Source organism: Lissotriton helveticus, assembly GCF_964261635.1.
Source record: "Lissotriton helveticus chromosome 1_1 unlocalized genomic scaffold, aLisHel1.1 SUPER_1_unloc_42, whole genome shotgun sequence".
Taxonomy (NCBI): Eukaryota; Metazoa; Chordata; class Amphibia; order Caudata; family Salamandridae; genus Lissotriton; species Lissotriton helveticus.
Genome location: NW_027611684.1, coordinates 961355 through 986615, shown reverse-complemented (window position 1 = coordinate 986615; position 25261 = coordinate 961355). Strand labels below are relative to the sequence as shown.

Sequence of the window (25261 nt, the reverse complement as noted above, 5' to 3'; positions counted from 1 at the left end):
CCCCAGACTGCAAATCAAATGAATCAAGTTGTCTTTTCAAAGCCTGACTGTAAATGCTAGGACTTTCGGTGTAACCTTGAGGAACTCGACAAAATCTATACGATTTATTATTTAATATAAAGCCAAACAAATATCGGCTATCAGGATGGATAGGGATTGAAAAGAAAGCGTTTTTCAAATCAATCACTGTAAATGTAGTAGCCGTGGGTGGAACCAACGTAAGTAAAGTGGAAATGTCAGATACTACTGGATACTGCGGTACAACTATCTTATTAATTTCCCTCAAATCAATAATAAAACGATAGATCTTAGTATCTGTGTCTTTCTTTAGGATCTGAAGAATTGGACTGTTGCAAACATTATAGGGAACTTCCTCCACCACCCCTGCCGTTATCAAGTCATTCACAGTATGTATCAAAACTATTTCGCCTTCTCTAGAGATCTTGTACTGAGGAACACGAGGTAAAACCGCTCCCTCCTTCACAGTAATGCACACAGGAGGAATAATCATTTGGCCCACATCAGTATCGGAAGTAGCCCATAACGTACTTGGAAGGGAAGCTAATGCGTCGGCCTCTTGCATGAGGAACGATCTCTCAATTTATGGGTAGTTTTCATTCAAAATGACCCGCACCCCTTCAGGGGCACAGCGTATTGTTGCACGAAAATGCTTTAGCATATCAAGTCCCATAATATTATCTGGTGTATTTGGAGATAATAGAAACGGACATGGGGCAGTGAATTTATCAACATGAAATGTAAGGGGTTGAGACAATGGGCTTAGTGAAGGTGTTCCATCGAACCCTATTGCTGTAATCGTTTCGCCAGACAGGGGAGCCCTTGGAACCAAGTGTTTAGACAGAGCACTTCGAGTAGCTCCTGTGTCGACCAGAAACTGATCAGTAGAACCCAAAACATGTGCTGATATATATGGACCCCTTTGATCGACTGGTACTTCAACCGATTCCACACCCCATCCTACGCAACCCTATGCATAATTTTTATCCTGAGACTCAGTATACTCTCCTTCTGCTATCTGATACTGATTCCGTCGATCAAAAGTATTATGTTCAACCTGACCACGACCCCTCTCTTCACCCCTACCGCGATCATTCACTCCACCTCTTGGTCCTGAATAACTATTCCGTGACCTTCCACTTCCTCGACCCCTCTGACTACGCTGTTCACGAAGCACCGGACAATCTGCGAGCCAATGTCCAAACTGCTTACAGTATGCACACTGATCCTCAGAAATGTCGGAACGAGGGGGAGACGTAACGTACGATCCTCGTCTACCCCTATCGTTCCCTCTCGATTGCGTAGCACAAACCTGTGCCAACATCACTTTCGTCTTTAAGTCCTTCACTTTCTTATCACTACTCTCTTTAGCCTCTAGTTCCTGACGTTCATAATACTGAGCCATAGTTAATAAGGAGGCAGGCGTTGCCGTGGTCCATGAACTTTCACTAGCCTTCAATCGCTTAGCAATCTCCGGTAGGAGATTAGCCACATACTTATCTACGAATAAGTGCCTGCCCGTGTCCTCTGTTAATGATTGACCACTGTAATCATGGAATGCTTCCTCAAAACGTGAAAAGAAATCAGAAACCGATTCGTCTGGCTTCTGCTTACACGACGCTAACACTGTCCAATCTATTTTCTTAGGAGGGACAAGTGTTTTTAATTTATTCAAGATAGCTGTTGGCAAATCTAAAATCAACTGACACGGTTTACATGCAGGTTCCCTATCTGAATCAGCTCTCACTATGTCCTTCCAATCTGCGCCTAATATCGTTCGATCGTCAAACTTACGAATCACCCTCCACATATCAGGAGGCAATATCAGCCCAAAGAAAAGATCAATATCAACTAACGTCATAATGCACGAAGAAATAGCACCCTCCACACCTTCATAGAAAGCTGCTGGATTTTTACGGGGGTCAGGCAAAGCATTCTTAAGTGCCATAACATCTGCTCTATTCCATGGCGTATAAACCCAATTATACACAAAATAGCCCTTTGAATCTTTAGACGTCTTATCATCATCCGTACCGTCCCCTTTAGGAGGGACATACAAAGGTGCAGCTTCCCGCATAGGCAAAACATTAATTGCAACACTCTTATCTGATCCATAAATAGGGCACACTCGGGAATTTTCCGTCGATCCAGACGCTGATTGCTCTGATGTTTTGTTTGCCGCTCGCAATCGCGTCGCCTCATCTCGTAACTGAACCAACCGCCGGAAGAATTCGTCCGTATCTGAATGAGCAAAAATACCTTTACGAAAATTCTCACGACCAACTGATATATCTTTAGGTTCCAACTCAGGAGAGTGTTTTCTAAACCACTCAACAACTTCACCTGCAAGATGATCTAAAAAATACAATCGTTCCTTGTCGGACCACTTGCTCATAAAATCATCAACCTCTGAAACAGTTATAGAATTTACATTAAGTTTACGGGCAATCGAACGCAATTCCGTCATACGCTCGACCTGTAACCTGGTACGTTGTTTGTCCTGATTATCCTCGTCCGATTCCACATCTGGAGCCGTAGGCTGAACATACGGGGGCGGGTAACGATCTGACAATGAAAAATCATCTAATTCATTAGTAAGGACAGGGTAAAGAGGACGTCTAATAGGAAACTGACCATTAACCTGCAGGTTACGTTCTCGACTCTCTTTCTCTTTCTGTTCCTGCAATTCCTTCTCCTGTAGCTGTAAAGCTTTATCCCGAGCAGCCTTTCGCTGCTCTTTGTCCGCCAAGGCTTCTGCACGCTTCATTCGTTCACGCACCGCTTTCTCCCACATACGCACACAATCAAACATATCCTGCCTAGACCTGCGCTGAAACAAACACTGTCCTACATACTGGACTTTTCGCAAATCGAATGACCCATGTAGTGGCCATTGCAATTCACGATCAGGTTTAGTGTATTTGTGCCATAACGTGCTATACATTATGGGAGGAAGGGCAAATTTAATGTACATTTCGCGATTAGGAGTCCCCTCTGGGGGAGCCGGCTGAGATTCATTTAATCGATAAGTGGTACCATTTCCAAAGCAGCACATTCCTCGGAGTGTGCTGAGGACAGGCATGTTCAAAATATCACGGAAAAATGCGATATTACATAAAATGGCACTTAAGGGTACTTATGCACAATGTGCCGTTCAAACAAATTCAAAAGCAGAGAAATATCCCTCCATGCCTGCCTATGTGAGGTGCACTCCACATATAATTCAAATCAAAGGTCCAAACGTTAGCTAACTCATACAAATTCAAATTCAAATTCAAAAAGCCACAGTAAGTGTCAATAGACTACCTTACCAAACATAAGCTCATCCGATAATTCTTCAAAGGTGTCCAGATTCAAACTGCAAAGTTCCGTAGCCGAATCAGCCAAAACAGGCACTACACGACAAGCCAAACGATCAGAACCTCAGTCGAGGACCGGCGCCACCTGGAAGGTCAGATCAGAAGGAAAGGAAAAAACACAGTGGGTGCCAAGACTTGGGTCACTCAGTGGCAGCGTACGCGTCCATAGCGAGTTTCCAATCCTTCGTCGTGACCTCTCCTTCGGGCATCCGAGTCGTCGATGAGGTCCCTTCGCGGTCGCCAATTGTGGTGTCGGGTTCTATCAGGTCTACATACTTGCAGAAACACTCGCACACCATAAAACAGAAGTTGGCACGGAAACTGAAAATGCAAAGAGACAAGTTTATTAGGACCCCATGGGGTGGTGGTACATTCATACAGCACCCTTCGGCAATGCAAGAAGTATCACACCGAACATCGGTGTGCGACCTCTTTTATACATTTTAAAGGTAATAAAAAGGTAGGCGGTATACATTAGAACAGTTTTAGGTACATATAAGGGCATTTTTGGAACACAGCCAACATGAAGGAGGGGTTTAATACCACTGGTCAGTTGGGAGGAACATTCCTAAGGAGTGACCACTCTCTAGTCCAAAGATCAGACGTACGCATGCGCGAGACTGACCATTGCTAAAAATAGCCTGTTGCTGGGTAGGGTAAAGGTTCATTGGCATGAAGGAAGGACGAAAGGGCATGCTGACCACGGGGCCGCATGTTCATAGGCAATGGAAGCCACCGAATACAAAATGGCCCCCACACGTTTAGTCAAGTTAACAGAAATGTTCGTGTAGTTGAGCTTAACGCTAACTCAGGTATTGCCAAATTACGACATGGGGAAGGTACAGACAAATGCAGTGTAAATACCTACAACCTGTCCACATTTCTGCATATCTTAAGACGTGTAAATGTCACACCCTCTACAACATTATTTTTCATGGATACAGCATTATCGCTTCAGATTCTTTATCCCTGCCTCCATGCTTGAGCCCCAGAGTGAATTACCATCTTTAGTAGCTACCGCGTGGAGGGTTTCCTCGAGGCCATTGTTGTTTAGTCACATTAAACGACTTAATTATGATGTAAGGCCTTCTAGATGTACTGCCAGACGCGGCCCGCATGACGGGCGGGTGGGGGGGTGGAAATTGGGTCGTCACGGAGGGGGGAGGGGTTCATTTAATTAAAAAAATATATTACATAAAACTTACCGTCCCGCTTCTGGATGGGTCCCGGCTCCCGCTCCCGCCGTCCTGCGTTTTCTGTGCCTGCAGCTCTCGTCATCAGCAAAGGCAGCGTCCCTCCCCTCCAGGCTCCACCAATCACAAGTGGTGAGGCGCATTGGAGCGCGCCCCACCCGGGCCATTTTCTCCATTGTAGGCCGCTGCACCAGCCTAATAGAGAAAAAAGAGAGAGTGGGCGGTCCTGCTCCAGGGCAGGGGGGAGTGGCTTGCCCACTGTTGTACGTACTGACTGTTTGGTCGGCCCTGGAGCCGATCAAACACTCAGCATGCACAACAGTGGGCAAGCCACTCCCCCTGCCCTGGAGCAGGACCGCCCACCCCAAAAAGGCACTTCTGCTTTCTCGCCGTACAAGAAGGCAGAAACATCAAATGAAACTTAATACCATTATGTTTCTGCTTTCTCGCACGCCATGAAAGCAGGGGGGCGACGCTGTCTGCATGGCACACATTCTTTATAGCAGTCACATTACCCATCTGGGATTATAAGTATGTGGTGGGGGTCTAGAAAGTTGAAAATACATTTTTGCATTCACTCTTATCAGTCCCCCAATTAACTTCAATGTTTGTTATCCATCAAGAATTGACACTTATCAGCCTTTATATCCTTCTTGGCCTCCTCAGGACAAGGGTGAGGAAACTTGTCGAGCAAAGTCCAGGTGCCCTGCATTCAGAACCCAGTTCATGGCGAACAAGCAAATGTCCAGGAAATCTCACTTCATTACTTTCTTTTAATTCACATGCCACTAATGGAACGTCAATGAATTTCTTAATAACCTCTCCGAGCATATACGACGTTCCCCGCTCTCTGAGCTTTAACAAATGCGTATGGTCACCATTCTCTGACAATTCTGCTAGGGGTTATGTATGTGTCAGACCTGGCTTAATCTAGACTCAACATTTAACCATCAGATTATTAGGGACTCAAGCTAGTAGTATCTCGTGGCTTTATTACGTTAAGCACAGCATGTTAAAATTGGGGCGCCCAGTTCTTTTTAATTCACCGGATATGATAAAAAAAGAGGACCTGACTTGGATTAAAACCCAATTCTTGAATTTCTTGTCAGTGGAGCGTGAGGAGCGGGAGCTACTGAAACCATCAGTAAAGGCTTATTTTTGGTTAAAAACCTCCCCTCGGACTGAACCTTACCTGAGAATTGTTACTAAACCCTTCCACCGTTTGCTTTTAACTAGGTTCTGTTTTAATCTAATTCACTTCTTTTTAGGTAATTCCCAAGGATGGAGTAGGCAAGAAGATTTGAGTCCGTGTACCTGTGACAAATTCTCACCACAGGATACTATGCATTTTATAATGTTTTGCGACCATTATACTGTGATTCGCAGGAAGTTCTTAGTTCCTATTTTAAGAGAAAAATGTTTTGTACAAGTTAAACCTGCTTTAATTTAACTCCAAATGTTGATTGATCCATGGGAGATATTTAATATTGCAAGCTTCTTAGTAGCAGCCGTTCGTCTCAGACAAAAAAGGTACCCTATGATAAATGCTACATAAGCATCAACTGTATACATATGATCATTGTTTTCCTTTTTGCTGCCTTGCTGCCTTTCTTGAAATTACCCCTAACGTGGTAGTCCTTTTATCTATATACGTGCAATTGGCTATTGGGGTTTTTATGTGCCTTTGAAATTGATTTTGTAACATTGATTCTTTTTTTTTCTGGTCACATGTGATTTGGATTTTAAATGTTTTTATTCTGAAATAGCGAATTTTACCGAATCGCTATTTTGGAATCTCAAAATGCAATTTATTTAGGAATTGCAAATTATTTTGCGATTCCTTAACATTACCTAATAGCGATTCTGTAAATAGCGAATCGCTATTAGGTAATATGACTTCATTCATTCCTATAGCCCTAAAAACCCATAGGAATGAAGGGTTTTGCATTTGCTAATTTGCAATTGCCAAATTGGTAATCGCAATCTGCGAATGCAAAGCCAAGGGTGCCTAGGGGCCTAAGCCTCCCCCCGAATTACTACCCCAAAAAGAGAAGTGTGTACTTGTAAAGCACACACATGCCGCTACATGGCACTTTGAACAATGCATTTTTGTACATTTTTCACAGTTTACACATGTTTACCATCAACTTGAAGTTGATGGTAATTAGCCTTTCCTAAATGCACAGTTCGCATTTAGGAAAGGCTTCTTTCATTTGCAAAAGGGATTCGCAAATTGCGATTACCTAAATTGGGACCACTGCCTTCTCTTAAAAAATATTTTCGCACCCATTCACAAATGGAAAAGTGTCCCCTCGGGACCCCTTCCCGTTTGCGAATGTTTACCACCTACTTGCAGACTCCGCCTTTCATGACTCTTCCTCTTGTGAGTCCAACTCCTTGTAACTACTCCCCTGTTCTGCTGCCTGTCCTTGCCCCCCAACTATGGGATTCCAGAGTGCAGTGGCGGCTGGTGAAGTTTGAGAGTGGTGAGGTTGGCCTTGAGGGGGCGGGGGGGATGCTGTGGGGGTTGGTGGCGGGATGTCATTTTTTTCAGGAGATTAGTCGCCATTTCCAGTGCAAATCTTATTAACTAGAAATGGGATAAAAAGCTGCATTTTTCAGACTCATTTTAACAGCAGTTAAACTAAAGTGCGAATATGTACATTTTTATAAGGATCAGAGAGATTGTATGGGGTGTGAAATCACTCCGTTATCAAAGAGGAGTCAGTAAATGTAGTTCCAGCTATTTGGCATCTATAGTTTTGTCTTAAACAACAGACTGTGTTTCCGTTTTATATCCTCTTTTCTTGTAAGGTAGAAGGTGTTGAAGAGATAGACCTACGGGTTCTGACCTCTGAGGCATCACTTAAGTCACGTGCAGAGCAGTCGTGGTCATCAGGTTTGTCTGTGGTCAGGAGAAAAGATACAACTCCCTCCATGCCTTTGTCATGGGGTATAGATATATATAGTCCTGGATGGTTTCTAAGATGTTTAAATAGTCAGTGGTCTCTCTGATGTATGTACTCATGGATTGTACCAAGGGCTGTAAATGTTTGTCCAGATTCTTCCAATCGGTTCATGTAATGAATTGATGGTAGAGACAATCGGTCTAAACGGAGGTATGGTTGCATGTTTGTGAATCTTAGGTATCATGTAAATGTAGGGTATTGCAAGATTGGATTTGGTGAGGTAGTTTCTGTCTTCGTTGCTGATGGTACCCTTTTCGATGGCAACATTGAGAATGGTTTGTAAACTTTAGTCCTGAGGGCCTCAGGACACAACAGAACCTCATTGCCCCATCAGCAATGCGCCACAAGGCGCGTTTGCAAAGTGGTGTAAAAAAAGGTGTGGCCTCGGACCACCTTTCAGCAATCCCACTGTGTGGTGCTTGCTGGAGGTACCTGGTGGGCTAGTTGGCCCTTAAGGACCCATAAGATGCGAGGGGACTTCATCCCCCAACCCAAAACACGCCAGAAGGTGTGTTTTCAAGTGGTGCAGGGAGGGGGCGGGGCCTCCGGCGAGATCCAGGTTAGGTTTTCTTTTTCGTTTTTTAGGAGGGGGCTCTTAACAATTTTTGGGCCCTGGGGATCTCATCTCCCAGGGCCTGAGCATTTAAAAAAAATAGGAAGGGGGCCTGGCCTTGTGTTATTTATTTATTTTTTTGCAGGGAGGGGGTCCCCTAGGTCACTTGTGACCCCGGGGACCCAATCCCCCAGGACCTGGCCTTGTGTAAAAAAAAATTTGCCGGGAGGGGGCAGCGTGGCCTCACTCCCCTGGGCCACCTCTAGTCCCGGAGACCACATCCCCCAGGGCTGCCCTTCCATTAAAAAAAAATCTAAACTAAAGAAGAGGGGGCTTTGTGCCCCCCTCCCATGCAATTTCTGGCCTCAGGGACCCCATCCCCAGGGGCTGACCCTTAATTTGGAGGGAGCCCCAATGCCCCACGGTCCCTGCCGGCTCCTTGCCTCCTGCGGGAGCCATAATTGCTTTTGGGCAAGGGGAGCTGCATGTTAGCAGCTCCCCTTGCCCAAAAGCAATTCTGCTTTGCTTCTTGGAAGCGAGAGCAAGTTTCCTGCTCTCGCTTCCAAGAAGCAAAGTAGAGTTTGCTATGGCATAGCGGGAGACATTGCAGCTGGCTCTAGGGGGTGATGGTCCCCAGGCCATCAAGGGCTCTAGAATGGGGGCTGCGCGGCCCCCTCCCAACGAGTACAAAGCCCCTTGGAGGTGGTGGTCCCCGGGGCCCAGGGTGTCATGAATTCACCCACCTGTACTCCGGTTTGTTCCTTCCTTGATGCTGCTATTACCAAACTCCCTCTGAACTCCACCAGAGAGGCAAGGATAAGATTCACTTGCCGCCCTGATCGAACCCCGGGGGAGGGAGGGGAATAGGGACGAGAGAAAAGAGAAGACACACTGGATTCTTGTAGACCGACTTGACAATTCAGTGGTGTAGAATGTCTCTCGAGAAAGGCAAATTGTTACTGGGCTTCAGTTTTCACCTCGTGTATAATCTGATAAATGTACCCGATTAATCTGAACATCCTAAATCACTTCTTTAGGTCAAACATCTGCTTTGGAACTCTTAGTTGGGTATACCTGAATTACCCTTGACCATTTCTCAAAAGGATTCTTGAAACTAAAAGAAAGAATAAACAAAAAAAACACTACAGGTGCACTAATAATCTGTGATTGGTCAAATTATCACAAGAGTTACTGATTTCCTTTACAATATTTGCTCCGTAATTTCACATTAAATATACATAAATGATAATAGCAATCAAGCTCTCTGTTCCCTTTCAGTCTTCTAATCAGACTCAAGGTATTTACACAAATGTCCGTTTTACTTTAACGTTCTTCACTTACTCAATGTCCATAAAGTCCTTGGATTGTTTCAGAAAGAGTTTCAAAACGTTCTCTTGATTTATAGAAGGTCAAGAGGTCTCTGCCACAGTTCTGATAAAGTTTAAATTCTTACTGGTATGTGTTCAAGCATGCTAACGCTTTACCATTCAGAGCGAGGTGTTGCTGGACAACCCTTTGTTGAATCTCTTTTCTTTTCTCTTTTGCAGGAAATCGGAAACCATGCTGGGAGAGGATTTGGACCCGGAAATTCAGAAACAGGAAGGAACGTCTGAAATGTGCTCCGAACAGCAAGAACACAGCCGAAGACACTGAGTGAAGACAGGGAAGGAAGCAGGGTGGAGCGCTGAAAAGCTTCAGATGATCTGCCACCCAGGTCCGGAGTCAGGTGAGTGTTTAGGCACGAAGCGAAGCATCGGAAACCAAGTGGGTGGAGTTTAAATAGCTTTGGGTCTCAGGTTTTCTCACGTGTGCATGTGAAGGTGATTTGGACCTTAGATCTTTCCCAGGTAATTCACGTGTACATGCCAAGACCGTATGTGACAGGGTTTTTCCGGATGCAAGGCATGGAAAGATCTGACCAATCTTGGAGTATGTGCATGTGTTTCTGGTTCCCAGGATTTTCTGACACATTATAACCCTTCCAGTCAATTAAATACTGTAATCGACCATGTATACGTTTTGCATCTATAATGCGATTTACTTCATATGCAATATTGTCTCCAACTACAACAGGTGGAGGAGGGTTGTCTTTTCGTGTGGAGGGATCATGTGGTTTGAGCAAAGATACATGAAAAACTAGGTGAATGGCATATTCAGAGGGCAAAGTTAATCTCATTGAAACTGGATTCAAAATGGTATTTATGGGAAAGGGGCCAATTAACCTAGGTTTTAGTTTCTTGGGGCCTTCAATCTTGATATTTCTGGATGATAACCAGACGAGAGCCCCTACTTTATAGGGTGGTGCTGATGTTTTGTGTTTATCGACTGATAAACAGACCACCAATCTGCATTGGTTCCACGTGTGTGTTCTTTTCTTCTGTTTCTTTTTTCTCAACTCTAAAATGCCAAGTTCTTAAATTACTTCTGGGTCTTTCACTATTTTGCTCTCCCAATCTGTGATCTAACTTAACCACTAGATCTAAAAATTCTGCGTAGTCCTCAGGCAAATTAACAATGTGTGCCAAAGAATCTTTTAATTCATCTCTAAGGCCCGATAGAATAAAGATATTCTTTTCTCCTCCGGCCAGTGTGTTTCTGATAACAATCTGTTGAAATTTGTTACATAGGTTAAAGATCCTTGGACCCCTGGCGTAGATTTAAAAGCTTGTTATCGGATGCTTGAATAAAAACATGTTTGGCAAGTAAACTGGACATAGCTGTTTTAAAAGCAGCTAGATTGTGCAATAAAGTATTATTTGTGTCAACCAAAGGCATAGCCCAGGTGGGCGATACGCCTCCTAAATAAGAGATGATGAAAGCTATCTTGGAGGTGTCGGTGGAAAAAACCTGCGGTATACATAAAAAGTGTAACTGGCATTGGCTCATAAAAGTAGTAAAATGACTACTACCACCAGTAAATCGTTCCGGGTTTGCCAAGGGAACTGGGATTGGAGTTACCACGGTGACTTGCAGGTTCTGATCATTGTTAGGGCCTTATGTACTAGGGGAAACAAGCATTTGCAATGCAATAGGGCTCGCATTAGTAAAGTTAGAGGTATTAGTATTGTAAATGACACATTTTTTATTTATGTTTTTGTTTTGAAAATAGCGAAATTAATAACTTTGTCATTTACAATGCCAATAGTGTTAACTTTTGCAAACAGACACCTATAGCATTTGTAATGCAATATGTGTTGTATTTACATGACTTAGATGTATTAATATTAACCTCTTCAGTGCTGCGCGAATTGCGCTGCAGTGCTGAAGGGTCATAAATCACATTGACTCATGACGGAAATGTTCCGTCATCAGCACCGGAGCACCGACGCTGATGACGGAACCGTTCCGTCATGAGCATGGAAGGGGTTAATATTAAAAATAACAGGTGGAGGAATGGAAGGGAATGAATTGCTAGAAGAAAGGACCGACAGGAGGAGAGAAGAAAAATTCAAGAGATGTAAAAGAATGAACCAAAAAGTAAGAAATGGAAGCGAGAGCTAGAAGAGAAGGAATTAAAGAGGAGTAGAGGGGACGGGAGGAATTAAAGGGGAGGGGAGGAGTGCGTGTGCACTGGCTAAACTGTCTACTTTTTTATCCAAATCCCAGACCTGGTTTCAGGGACAGACCAGTGTGTGTTCCTGGGCCTCACAGCAAGGTTTTTGTGAAAGCACAAGGAACTTTTAAGTGCAAACATCACATCAGTAGTTTGGAATCCACTGAGCAATTCCATTTGGAGATGGCAATTACAAACGCGACAGCCAAGTGTTTTAGCCACAGATGTAATGAAAGGGGAAAGGATGTACGCGTGGTATAGCGGCTAGAGGGCGACTTTGGAACCTTGCAACCTGGGTTGAAATCTCAGCTGCAACGATTGACTAATAAATGTGTGATTCTTGACAATTTACTACATTTCTTTGAGACAATGACTGTAAATATGCATACGGTTACGTCATTCTATATATGTCATATGTTATACAATTCTACTTTCAGAGGTGTAACGCCCCTTGATGTGCATGATCTAGTATTGTAACCAACCCCCCACCCACCACATTACACCATGCACGCCGCTGCTCCCAAGGATAGGTTCATGCTGCATTTTACCAATACACAGTGTGGATTTCAAGGGCGTGGCCAGGCACAATACGGTGTGACGTAGACACACAAGTCACACCTGTGGCTATTCACAGGACGCCGGTCGTTCCCCATCCGGGACTTGATTCACACAAATATAGTCCTGCAAAAAAGCTGGAGTAAAGGACATTCATTCCTTGTTGAAAATAATAAAGTTTGAAATGTTCAGCACATGTAAACAATTAAACGCAACGTGTGCTGAGCAAGATGTATGTCTGAAAGTATAGGATTTGTGTAAACTGCCATACGTACTTCTGTTGCTGTTTGAGTATTGAACATACCCAGGCCCAAGGGGGTTATCGGATCGCGCTATTCTATTCAAGTTTGTGTATTGGCAACATGTGCAGATCTAGTCAACTCATGTAAAGAAGTGAACGACTGACATCTGTACATATTTCTTGTGAATACTCCGAACTGCCAGGCGTCTGGGAGCTTAGAAACAGATTGAGCGCAGCATTAAGCGCTAGATTAAAATGAATCCACGGAACACAGGAGAAAAATGCAAACAAGTTAGTGTAGGTGAAATGGACGTGGCCACTCTGCCCTCATTACTCAGTGTCATGGCCACACAGAGACCAATTACTGCAGCCCTTAAACAGCGTCAGCAAGGAGAGAAAAAAAAATGTGTTTTGCTAATGCTCAGCATCAGGAAACAAGGATAATACTGCAATAAATGGTAAACATTCCAACAACAAGAAAGAACGCACTATGAAGGCACTTCCATAGTCAGGTGAAGGCACCTCCACGGGCAGGGGGTTGTTCGGAGGGGGAGGGGGGGGGTGCCTACAGGAGAGAGACCTTGGTAGCATGCAGGGGCCTTTCATCATCTGGAGGTATTTTGGGTTGGGGGCAGGGAGGCGGGCACTGTGAGAACAGGGAGGGGGTCGGGCGAGGTCTGTTCCAAGAGGGGACAAAAAAAACAAGCAATGTCCTGAGCAAATGGTGGAGGCCTGAAACAGTGGAGTGGGAGAGGTGAGGGGGAGTCACAGGGAGATTAAGGGACAGAAGGCAAGCAGATAAAGCGACAGGGGCACGTGAAGTGCAGGCGGGGGTGGGGGGGGGCAGAGCCTTTGAAGAGCCAGAGTCACGGCCATGAATAAGTGAAGTGAATAATTAGGGGAGGAGAACTGGCAGGCTGATAGGCAGAAGGCTCAGGCAAGCTCGTGCACGAGGAGCTTGTCACGTAATTCTATTTCTCGTGAACTGTTAGGAATCCGGCTTGAAGAGAGCCAATCAGCTGCCTCAATAGAGCCTTTGGGGAAAGAAGCAGATCAGCGACATAAGGGCTCACGACCCTGTTTTCTATTTCTGCGAAATAGAAAAGGGGCGAGCCCTAAAAACAGATGAGGGGCCAAATTTACCGGGAGCAATGATAGGTTTGTTTTCTCCTGGTTGTGAGTCTCTCCAATTAGTAAATTCTCTTCGGGTTCTATCCAGCTCTTGTCTAAGGGCCTGGTTTTCCTACCTTAGTTCCTGCATTTCTTCGGTTAGCTTCCATACTAAAAGGGTTAACTGAGACAAATCCATGTTGTCCTGTAGTGTAGTTCCTATATTCCCAATAGGCTCTGCTCATTGGAATAATATATCCTATAGATTTAACGTAGGACTGAGGTCAACTAGGCCTCTATCGAATATACTAAACTTAATTGTGTGTGTGCCAGCGAACTCAGAGGTCACTAGAAACTTTCTCGAATACACAAGAAGGGATTAGTTTCTGACAACCGCATAAACATGACAACTTTGTTTCCCAAGAATAAGAATATATCTCTTAGAGTCGCGGAAACAATAGATAAGTATTTCACTCAGTCAATCGTGCATGCTTAGTTTCTACAGAGTTGCAGAGAAATAGAGAGACAGGCTTTTTCAATAAAAGGTTTATTGAACAGTCTTCTTTCTCATGCAAGAGAAGTGAACTGCTACAATCGTTAAGCAGACTTCAAAGTATAATGCGTACAGCGTAAATAGTAATATACAATAATACTGTAAGAGCATTATATGGTTTCTAAGCCATATAAAAATACATACATAAATACACAGGCTAAAATACTCCCTGGTGCTTCTAAAATACGCCTACCCCAATGTACCTAACCTAAGTCTAGTACGCTTGAAGAAGTAGGTATTGTGTAGCATAGGTTTTAGTTTTCTTTGCCAAGACTCTACCAAAGGTTCCTCTAGGTTCTAATCAGCTCCATACCTTGGTTAGAATGAAGGATGTCTGGTATCTCAGCCTCGGGACTCGATTTCCCAACATCCCGCAAGGGGAGCCAGAAACACTGGAGCTGGATTCTCATCAGGAGCAGGGCAGCTTCCTGATCAGTGCGTCAGCTGGAGAGTCGGCGTCCTTCGGCACTTGCTGTAGCGAGCTGCGTCGGGCAAGTAGATAGACGAACAGCTCCAAACCACCGTAGTTTGCCACAGCAAGTGAAGGTATATTTATACCTTGAAGGTGTTTAGGAATGCCATAGTTTGACGTAAAGTCGGGCATATGAACGTCATAATGAACCCCTGGGGAATAGTTGTTCATTGTAAGTAACTGAGTTCTTAGAGAAATCAATATTCAAGCAAATCGTTGTGACGTTTGGTACGGGTGGAAGTAGCCATGCCTGTATTTGAGTAGCATGGGCTTTGCCTAAATAAGGGCTTTATTTCTATGCCTATATAAGGGCAATGTGAATTGTACCTATATAAGTTCATGACTCGGGAAAATTCACTCAGGGCCTAAAACACCACACAACACCCACTCCACTTTCTTAAGTACGACAATACTAAGTTCTAAACAAATAAAAACATATCTAAACATGATATGTTAAAAACCCACCCAAAATACATTAAAAATGCATTAGAATTGGTTGTACACAAAAAAAAGCATTTGTGCTGTACGCATTTGAAGCAATGTTTCATTCAAAGCAGATCATTTGATACTTAAAAATGCTACCCGAATGAATCACAAAAATACATTTATGAAATGGCTCTTAAATACAGAAGAAAAAGTCGAGACCAAATATTGTCTTACTTGGAAGATTTTTCAAAGAATTCTGGTTCTCTATGAATAGTTCTAATTTAAGCAGATTACTTTGTGCCAAAAAATGAAAAAGTACAAATTTGGAAAAACAAAAATTAATCATAGAAAAAAGAGTTCCAAAGTTAGAAACTTTGTTTTGAAAAAATTAAAAATGAAGGTCGAATTCAGAGTCTCTCAGACACTGTGTGCCAAATCAAAAGTCAGTGTTATTGTTTGGGGAAACATCAAGTCTTCTAAGTCTGTAAAGAATTTGTCTACCATTGTAGGTGAAAGTTGGATTACCTCGTTAAGTAGATCAATCGCACATAGATGTGAAGCATCGCCGTCCGCGTTGGTAGCATTAGCTATGTTTGAATTTGAAGGAACCTGTGTGCCGCTTTCGTCTCGTACCTCAGCAGTAGCATGGTGCATCTGTGAGATCTCAATGAATGCTGTCATCAGGATTGGTAGTTCGGACTGGACTGTTCCCATGAGGCACAGGGTCATAGCTGATTTGCATATAGCCAGTGTCTAACCCAGGGTGGTGTGGAGTGCAAATAAACTATGGATTTAGGCCCAGATCCTCGTACTGGGGTGAATGTATGACATTGTTCTACATTCTGTCCATCAACTGTGTTTTTTGCAATTTTCACCCCGAGTGGGCTGGGTATGCTCAGACGTGAGTCCCAGGCTCTCCACACCACTGGAGTCAAGCTATCCAGGCTGATGAAGGCTGATAGCCAGAAACCGGTCCTTGGATGCTTGATTCCGGTCTGGGAAAGACATGGCTTGGTAGTTCGGACTGGACTGTTCCCATGAGGCACAGGGTCAGAGCTGATTTGCATATTGCCAGTGTCTAACCCAGGGTGGTGTGGAGTGCAAAAAAACGATGGATTTAGGCCCAGATCCTTGTACTGGGGTGAATGTATGACATTGTTCTACATTCTGTCCATCAACTGTGTTTTTTGCAATTTTCACCCCGAGTGGGCTGGGTATGCTCAGACGTGAGTCCCAGGCTCTCCACACCACTGGAGTCAAGCTATCCAGGCTGATGAAGGCTGATAGCCAGAAACCGGTCCTTGGATGCTTGATTCCGGTCTGGGAAAGACATGGCTTGGTAGTTCGGACTGGACTGTTCCCATGAGGCACAGGGTCAGAGCTGATTTGCATATAGCCAGTGTCTAACCCAGGGTGGTGTGGAGTGCAAAAAAACGATGGATTTAGGCCCAGATCCTTGTACTGGGGTGAATGTATGACATTGTTCTACATTCTGTCCATCAACTGTGTTTTTTGCAATTTTCACCCCGAGTGGGCTGGGTATGCTCAGACGTGAGTCCCAGGCTCTCCACACCACTGGAGTCAAGCTATCCAGGCTGATGAAGGCTGATAGCAAGAAACCGGTCCTTGGATGCTTGATTCCGGTCTGGGCAAGACATGGCTTGGTAGTTCGGACTGGACTGTTCCCATGAGGCACAGGGTCAGAGCTGATTTGCATATAGCCAGTGTCTAACCCAGGGTGGTGTGGAGTGCAAAAAACGATGGATTTAGGCCCAGATCCTTGTACTGGGGTGAATGTATTACATTGTTCTACATTCTGTCCATCAACTGTGTTTTTTGCAGTCATCAGGATTGGTAGCCGTTGGGGACAACACAGTGCATGAGCCGTTACTGGTCCAAGCAAAATATCAGCATCCGTTGGCAGGACTAATGGGAGCTAGAGACAGATGTCTAACACACATTTTTCTCGGCATAGCAGGTATCGTAGAACAAGTAAGATGCAATCTTGCCAGATTGGTCTAAATGACATAAACCATGTAGTATTTAATTCTTTTAAACAAGTTAATCCCAAAATTTGGACTATGCGCTCACAACACTTCATCACCAGTAGAGTGTTCTCCACAGTGAACTGGGTATCGCTGGTTATTTGGATTGCCATATCGGAGCAGTAGCAGCAAAAATAGTATCCCTGCTGCGAGTCCCAGAACGAGAGGCAGTCCGCCAAACACAGAGTGCACGAAGTTTGGAAATATGCCTAGGACTGCTTCAAAAGGTGCTAACAGTCCCGCAAAAAACTGTCTTAAATACTTGTACAATACCGCTCGTATCAGACATGTTTAAGATACGACTTAATGTTAGACGGGGACCTGGAGGGTCGGCCGAGCACAAGGGGAGAGGCCTCCGGTGAGGGCCGTCTCCAGCGATCGTACAGACAAGTAACTTCCCCCCCCACAGATGGACACCACACGAAGATAAGATTCAACACTCTTTATAGGCCGTTCTTGGAGGAAGGTAATACGGTACAGTGAGATCAGGACACGAGGATCCTCTCAATTCTAGTCTCTAGTAGGGAAAGGGGGTAGCGGGACAGTCTTGGTACCCACGGGTACTGCGATGAGACGGTGGTAGCTCACAATCCTCGAGCTCGGTGGTCGGACAGGTCGGACCGCGGCAGCGCCGGCGGGTCCCGAAGAGGTCGTAGGTGGCAACGGGCCGTGGCAGCGCCTGCAGGTCCCAGCAAAGATGGTAGTTACAACGAGCCGCGGCAGCGCCAGCAGGTCCCAGCAAAGGTGGTAGTTACAACGGGCCGCGGCAGCGCCAGCAGGTCCCAACGAGGATGACGGTTACAACGGGCCGCGGCAGCGCCGGCAGGTCCCACGAGGATGAAGGTTGCAGAAGGCCGCGGCAGCGCCAGCAGGCAGGACGATAGTTCACAAGGCAGGGCTGCGGCAGCGCCAGCAGTCCGTCAAGGATGAGTTCTTCTCGGTGTCTCTCGACTCCAGGATACAACTGCCTTCCTGCTCTGGGGCTGCCTCAGTTATAGGTCTGGTGCCCTTTGATGTCCGGACCCTCGCACTGGGAGGTCGGGAGGTCCGGGATGAGGGAGTCCAGACACCCAGCAGGGGGGTGGAGCCAGCGCCCGGGGGCTGGGCGCGATCGGCACCTGGCGGGGGAGAGCCATCGACACTTCTTTCTCCCATTGACCTGCCAAGTGGTCCGTTCACCTCCTGGGTGGATGGTGGTGCCGGGATGTCGGGGCCTGGCCAGGCCCAGGGTTGGGGTCGCTTTGAGGCCACGCGGCCTTGTGGTGTAGTGTCCAAGATGGCGGCTGGGCCAGGTAATGGTGCTGACGGTGGCCCGGGCCAGTGACACAGAGATATCCGGGAGCAGGCGCCCCGTAGGGGACGGGTTGCGGTTTGCTTCTGTGGGTAGCCCCCGGAGGGCCGGCGTCGGGGCCCTGCCATGCGGGGAGGGAGCGAGCCCTTCATGGGGCCTGTCCAACATGCGTCCCCCCCAGCTGAAGGCGGGGAGAGTCACCCATCCTCTTGGGGACTCTCCTCATCGAGGCGGAAAAAGCGGGACAGGCCATCCGCATTGGCGTGGTCTTGGCCAGGGCGATGCTCCACAGTGAAGTCCATCCCCTGCAGGGAGATGGACCATCGCAAGAGTTTGGGATTTTCCCCCCGCATTTGCATTAGCCATTGCAGGGGCCGGTGATCTGTTTGTACCCGGAAGTGGGTACCGAAGAGGTAAGGCCGGAGCTTCTTGAGGGCCCACACTACGGCGAAGGCCTCCCGCTCAATGGTGCTCCAGCGCTGTTCTCGGGGCAGCAGGCGTCTGCTGATGAAGGCCACTGGTTGGTCGACCCCCTCGGGGTTCAGTTGGGAGAGGACGGCCCCGATGCCATGGTCTGAGGCATCAGTCTGTACGATGAACTCGAGGCTGTGGTCGGGAGCCTGGAGCACAGGGGCGGTGCACATGGCGGCCTTCAGCCTCTCGAAGGCCGCTTGACAGTCTGGAGTCCAGTTGACCGTTTTTGGGTGGTTCTTGGATGTGAGTTCCGTGAGGGGCCCCACAATGCTGCCATAGTCCTTCACGAACCGCCGGTAGTACCCGGTGAGCCCCAGGAAGGCTCGGACCTCGGTTTGGGTTACGGGGGGTTGCCAGGACTGGATGGCAGCGATCTTGAGTTGTAGGGGGGCCACCAGACCGCTCCCTACTTGGTGTCCGAGGTAGGTCACGGACCCCTGGCCGATTTGGCATTTGCTGGCCTTGACTGTGAGGCCGGCCTGTTGGAGGGCCTGCAGGACCTCTCGGAGGTGGCGGAGGTGGTCTGCCCAGTGGCGGCTGTATACCGCGATGTCGTCCAGGTATGCGGCGCTGAACTCTCCCAGGCCCACCAATACCTGGTTCACAAGTCTTTGAAAAGTGGCTGGAGCGTTTTTCATGCCGAATGGCATCACTTTGAAATGGTAGTGTCCATCCGGGGTGGAGAAAGCGGATCGTTCTTGTGCCCTGGGGGTGAGGCCGATCTGCCAGTAGCCTGCCGTCAGGTCGAAGATGCTTAGGTAGCGGGCGGCCCCCAGGCGGTCGACTAGTTCATCGGCTCGGGGGATGGGGTGAGCGTCGGTTCGGGTGACAGTGTTCAGACCCCGATAGTCGACGCAGAACCGGAGCTCGGGTGTGGTGCCCGGGGCCGCAGCTTTAGGGACCAGTACGACCGGGCTGGCCCAGGGGCTGTCCGAGGGTTCGATGACTCCGAGGGCGAGCATCTTGGAGACTTCCTCTTGGATGCAGGCGCGTACCCGATCTGGTACTCGGTAGGCCCGGTGTCGGATAGGAGGACTGTCCCCAGTGTCCACGTCATGCAGGCACCAGGGGGTGACCCCGGGTGTGAGGGAAAATAGATTTGCAAACTGCAGCAGGAGGGTCCGACAGTCTTGGCGCTGCTCCGGGGTCAGGGCCTCGGAGAGTCGGACCCCGTCCACGACCCATCTTTTTCACAGGTCCTCAGTAGGTCAGGGAGGGGCTCGGAGTCCTCTTCCGCTCCACTGTCTGTAGCCAGCAGCAGGCTGAGCTCCGAGCGCACAAAGTGTGGTTTGAGTCTGTTGGCGTGGAGGACCCGGAGGGGGTTCCGGGGGGATTCCATGTCGATGAGATAGGTGACGGGGCTCTTGCGCTCGATCACCTTGAAGGGCCCCGTCCATTTGTCCTGCAAGGCACAAGGTTCGATGGGGGACATCACCCATACCTGTTGACCAGGCTCAAAGTCGATGGAGGAGGCATGTTGATCGTACCACTTCTTCATGTCCTCCTGACTGGCCTCCAGATTGGCTTTGGCGGTCTCTCTGAATCGCCTGGTCTGATTGCGGAGGGTCAGGAGGTACTTGTAGACGTCTGGAGGGGTCTTCAGGGGGGCCATTTCCCATTCTTCTTTCACTAGGCTGAGGGGCCCGCGAACGGGGTGGCCGTATAGGAGTTCGAAGGGGCTGAAGCCGAGGGACTTCTGGGGGACTTCCCGGTAGGCGAAGAGGAGGCACGGTAGTAGCACGTCCCACTGGCGGCGTAGGGGTTCTTCCAGTCCCATGATCATCCCCTTGAGAGTGCGGTTGAACCGCTCGACCAGTCCGTTTCCCTGCGGGTGATAGGGGGTTGTGAATCGGTAGGTGACTCCGCACTGCTGCCATAGGGATTTCATATATTTTGAAATAAAGTTCGTGCCCCTGTCGCTGACGACTTCCCGGGGGAAGCCCACTCGAGAGAAGATCCCCATTAAGGCTCGACCTACCACTGGTGCGGTTACAGTTCGAAGGGGAACCGCCTCGGGATAGCGGGTGGCATGGTCCACCAGGACCAGGATGAATCGATGCCCTTGCGCTGTTCGGGGGTCCCGAGGCCCCACAATGTCTATTTCCACCCATTCGAACGGGGTGGTCACAACGGGGAATGGTTGCAGGGGTGCCTTGAGTTTACGGCCGCTCTTCCCGCTGGCCTGGCATGTCGGGCAGGACCGGCAGTGGTTGGAGACGTCGTTCCTCATTTTTGCCCAGTAAAAGTGAGTCACCAGGCGGTTGTAGGTTTTGTCTTGCCCCAAGTGTCCAGCCAGGGGGACATCAGGGGCCAGGTTCAACAAGAAGTCTCTGAAGCGGAGGGGCACCACCAGCACTCGACTAGCCCCCAGCTCCGCGATCCTTTGTTCGCTGTACAGTAGGTCATTGTCCCAATAGATCCAGTGGGCCCCTGCGGTGTCTCCCGCGCTCTGGGCGAGCGCTTGCTGTCGCAGTCCCTCGAGGGAGGGACAGGTCTTTTGTTCTTGCCGGAATTGCTCTTAAGTGGGCCCCCCTTCTTGACGCCACTGAGCCAAGTCTGGAAGGTCCTGGAGCTGAGCGGCCCCCTCTTGGGTTTGTTCCGGGGGGTCGGTAGGGCTGGAGTTTTCCTCTGGAGCGATCGGGGGAGGAGGTGCTGGCCATTCGGGTTCTTCAGATCTAGGGACGGTGCGGGCGGCCATGGACCGGGTCGTTACGCACGCCCAGCCTGGGAGGCCCAACATCCGCAGGTGCTCTCTTCTCTCAACGGCCGCCCACGGGGAACTCTCGAGATCGTTTCCCAGGAGGCAATCCACGGGGGCATCGTCGCGGACAGTCACTTTTAGCATACCGGACACTCCTCCCCATTCGAAGGGGACGCAGGCCATCCAACACAGGCTCTCCGAATTGTCGGCCGATCGGACGGGGCAAAGGACGTTTGGCAGGATTTGTTCTGGGGTCACCAGGTGACAGCGGACGGCCGTCACACTGGCCCCCGTGTCACGCAGGGCTTCGGCCTTGCGCCCATTTATGTTCACCCACTGGCCGTATTTTCTGGTGTTGGCTGGTAGGGGAGCCCGCGGGATCAGGTCTCTTCCCCCTAGGCAAGCCAAGGTCATGGCGGCAGGTTCCCACTCGGGCTGCTCCTGCTCGTACTCTTCGGGCTCTTCGGAGACTTGCTCTTCTCCTAAGGCGGCGGCCGCCACCTGGCGGGGTCCGGGGGTCTGGTTCTTTGGGCAGGTCGGGTCACTGGCATAGTGGCCGACTCGTTGGCATCGGTGACAAGTAACGTTGGCTCGGAACCCCGGCCGCATCGGGGGGTTGCCCCGGCCGGCCGGGGGCGGGGTGTTGTTAGCGGGAGCGGCCGGGACGGTGTCTCGGCCCCGGCCCTGTCCTCCTCTTCCTCCTCGGGGACGATGATGACCTTGGTTGGTTCTGTTCTGCTCGTTTGGCCCACTCCGGGCCACTCGGGTGCTCTCCCATCGGTCAGCCTCGGCGGCGAGCTGCCGTGGTTCAGTCAATTTACTGTCGAGGAGGTGCTGCCTGAGCTCGACGAAGCAGTTGTTGGAGAGGTGCTCCCACACAATGAGGTTGAAGAGCTGCTCGTAGGTTGTTACGTTGCTACCCTTGATCCATCCCTCGAAGGCTCGGCTGAAATAGTTCACATATTCTACCCAAGTTGTACTTGGGATCCGGGTGCAGTTGCGGAACCTCTGGCGGTACATCTCGGGCATAAGCCCATATCGACTGAGGAGGGCGGCCTTCATGTGTTCATAGGACGTCATTTGATGGTCCGGGAGCTGCAGCAGGGCATCACGGCCTTCATTGACGAATCTCCCCCATAGACCGGCTCCCCAGTCACTTCGAGCGATCCGGTGAGCAGTCATGGCGATCTCGTAGGCCTTGAACCACTGCTGTATGTCGTCGTTCCGATGATATTCATGGACCACGTCTTTGGGGATGTGGACCTTCTGTTCGGTAGTACCGGGGGAGCGCGGTGGCTCGGGCACCCCTAGGTCTTTGTTCTGTTTGCGCACTTCTAACTCTGCTAGCTTGCACTCGTGTTCGTATGCCAGTCTTTTTTCTTCAAGCTCCCTCTGTCTCTGCTTTTCCTCTCGCTCTTCTCGGAGCCGTAAGTGTTCTAAGTTTATCTTTTGTTCTGCCAGTTTCAACTCTCCGTCTAATTTGAGCCGTGCCAATTCTAACTCGTGTAGTCTATTTTTCTCTCGTTCCTGGATCTCTTCCCGGGAGAGACCCGTTCTTCTTTCTTCCGTCAGAGTGGTGTTTGACTCCGGGGCTTCGGGGTCCCGGGGTCCGGCGGTATTTGTCTCTGCCCAGGATTCTAGGGCGTGTTTGAAGTCCTCTTTCGTGCTCAGACCGGTGGTAGCAATGCCTAGTTCTATGCAAAATTGTTTTAGCTCTCGGTGGTTGTACTCTTCCAGTTTTTCCATCTGGAATTTCTCTGCAGATCCGCTCTCTTTGGTCGTCATTGTGGATTAGTCGTAGGGTGAGTTATTCTCTGTACGGTACGCGTTGGTTTGGATCCCACCGCTGCCACCAATGTTAGACGGGGACCTGGAGGGTCGGCCGAGCACAAGGGGAGAGGCCTCCGGTGAGGGCCGTCTCCAGCGATCGTACAGACAAGTAACTTCCCCCCCACAGATGGACACCACACGAAGATAAGATTCAACACTCTTTATAGGCCGTTCTTGGAGGAAGGTAATACGGTACAGTGAGATCAGGACACGAGGATCCTCTCAATTCTAGTCTCTAGTAGGGAAAGGAGGTAGCGGGACAGTCTTGGTACCCACGGGTGCTGCGATGAGACGGTGGTAGCTCACAATCCTCGAGCTCGGTGGTCGGACAGGTCGGACCGCGGCAGCGCCGGCGGGTCCCGAAGAGGTCGTAGGTGGCAACGGGCCGCGGCAGCGCCTGCAGGTCCCAGCAAAGATGGTAGTTACAACGAGCCGCGGCAGCGCCAGCAGGTCCCAGCAAAGGTGGTAGTTACAACGGGCCGCGGCAGCGCCAGCAGGTCCCAACGAGGATGACGTTACAACGGGCCGCGGCAGCGCCGGCAGGTCCCACGAAGATGAAGGTTGAAGAAGGCCGCGGCAGCGCCAGCAGGCAGGACGATAGTTCACAAGGCAGGGCTGCGGCAGCGCCAGCAGTCCGTCAAGGATGAGTTCTTCTCGGTGTCTCTCGACTCCAGGATACAACTGCCTTCCTGCTCTGGGGCTGCCTCAGTTATAGGTCTGGCGCCCTTTGATGTCCGGACCCTCGTACTGGGAGGTCGGGAGGTCCGGGATGAGGGAGTCCAGACACCCAGCAGGGGGGTGGAGCCAGCGCCCGGGGGCTGGGGGCGATCGGCACCTGGCGGGGGAGAGCCATCGACACTTCTTTCTCCCATTGACCTGCCAAGTGGTCCGTTCACCTCCTGGGTGGATGGTGGTGCCGGGATGTCGGGGCCTGGCCAGGCCCAGGGTTGGGGTTGCGTTGAGGCCACGCGGCCTTGTGGTGTAGTGTCCAAGATGGCGGCTGGGCCAGGTAATGGTGCTGACGGTGGCCCGGGCCAGTGACACAGAGATATCCGGGAGCAGGCGCCCCGTAGGGGACGGGTTGCAGTTTGCTTCTGTGGGTAGCCCCCGGAGGGCCGGCGTCGGGGCCCTGCCATGCGGGGAGGGAGCGAGCCCTTCATGGGGCCTGTCCAACACTTAACATTTCTGAGAACTGTATAGGGCAATTTGTTGTTAAAAGGGCATGTATCTCTGCAGAAGTCCTTGCGACTTGTAGATCATACGTCTCTTTGGCCGAGGTCAATGACACCGTTTTTTGCAAAAGAATGGCTTTCATTCTGCTTAAAGTATCAATTCGTATAGAAGAGATGTTCAGTGAAGGCCAAAGTTGCGACCCCCAGTCTGTCTTGGTTTTTGGAAACAATACTTGCATACAGCAAGTGACCCTGGCTGACACAGTTACGAGATAGGGCAAACCTGGCAACATGCCACAGCAGCTGTGATCATTCAACATGAGGTAACTTCCATTAGAAAGTTGTCCAAAAATTGGATCAATCACTGCAGCTGGTGAACCTTGCAGGTGGCAGGATAAGTTGTTAGAGGAACCATTGCAGGCCCTGTGTAAATTAATACCCTGGCAAAGGAGAGAACCGCTTAGTGCGTTTTCACAATTTTTACCACTAAGAAACACTTATTTCCCCCCACTCCAACATCTGTGTGTATATGGTAAGTCCCAGGATGTCTTGATGTATTCTTTACCCAACCTTTCATATGTGCCTGCTGGTATATGTTTTAAGCAATACCGAAAATGGAAAATTGTAATAGGCAGAGTGATTGTTCAGTGTATTATCCATTCTGTGGCTGGTCTTTCAGCGACAGTTAATGGCAATCTTTCCAGTTTTTCAATGCGCAGCCCCATATAGTCTGCTCCCCTCTGTGC

General features: G+C 48.9%; 1 protein-coding gene and 1 long non-coding RNA gene across 2 annotated transcripts in view; one reads left to right on the top strand and one right to left on the bottom strand.

Annotated features, from left to right (window-relative positions):
• The window catches only part of LOC144806065 (uncharacterized), a 285212-nt gene that overhangs the window by 21100 nt on the left and 238851 nt on the right, over positions 1-25261 (bottom strand). The window lies entirely within an intron of this gene.
• Positions 1-25261, top strand: part of LOC144806064 (uncharacterized) — a 76543-nt gene that overhangs the window by 9293 nt on the left and 41989 nt on the right. Inside the window, exon 3 of the mRNA XM_078672510.1 lies at positions 9640-9818. The gene's annotated coding sequence lies outside the window, so the exon portion shown is untranslated. The remainder of the gene's footprint in view (positions 1-9639; positions 9819-25261) is intronic.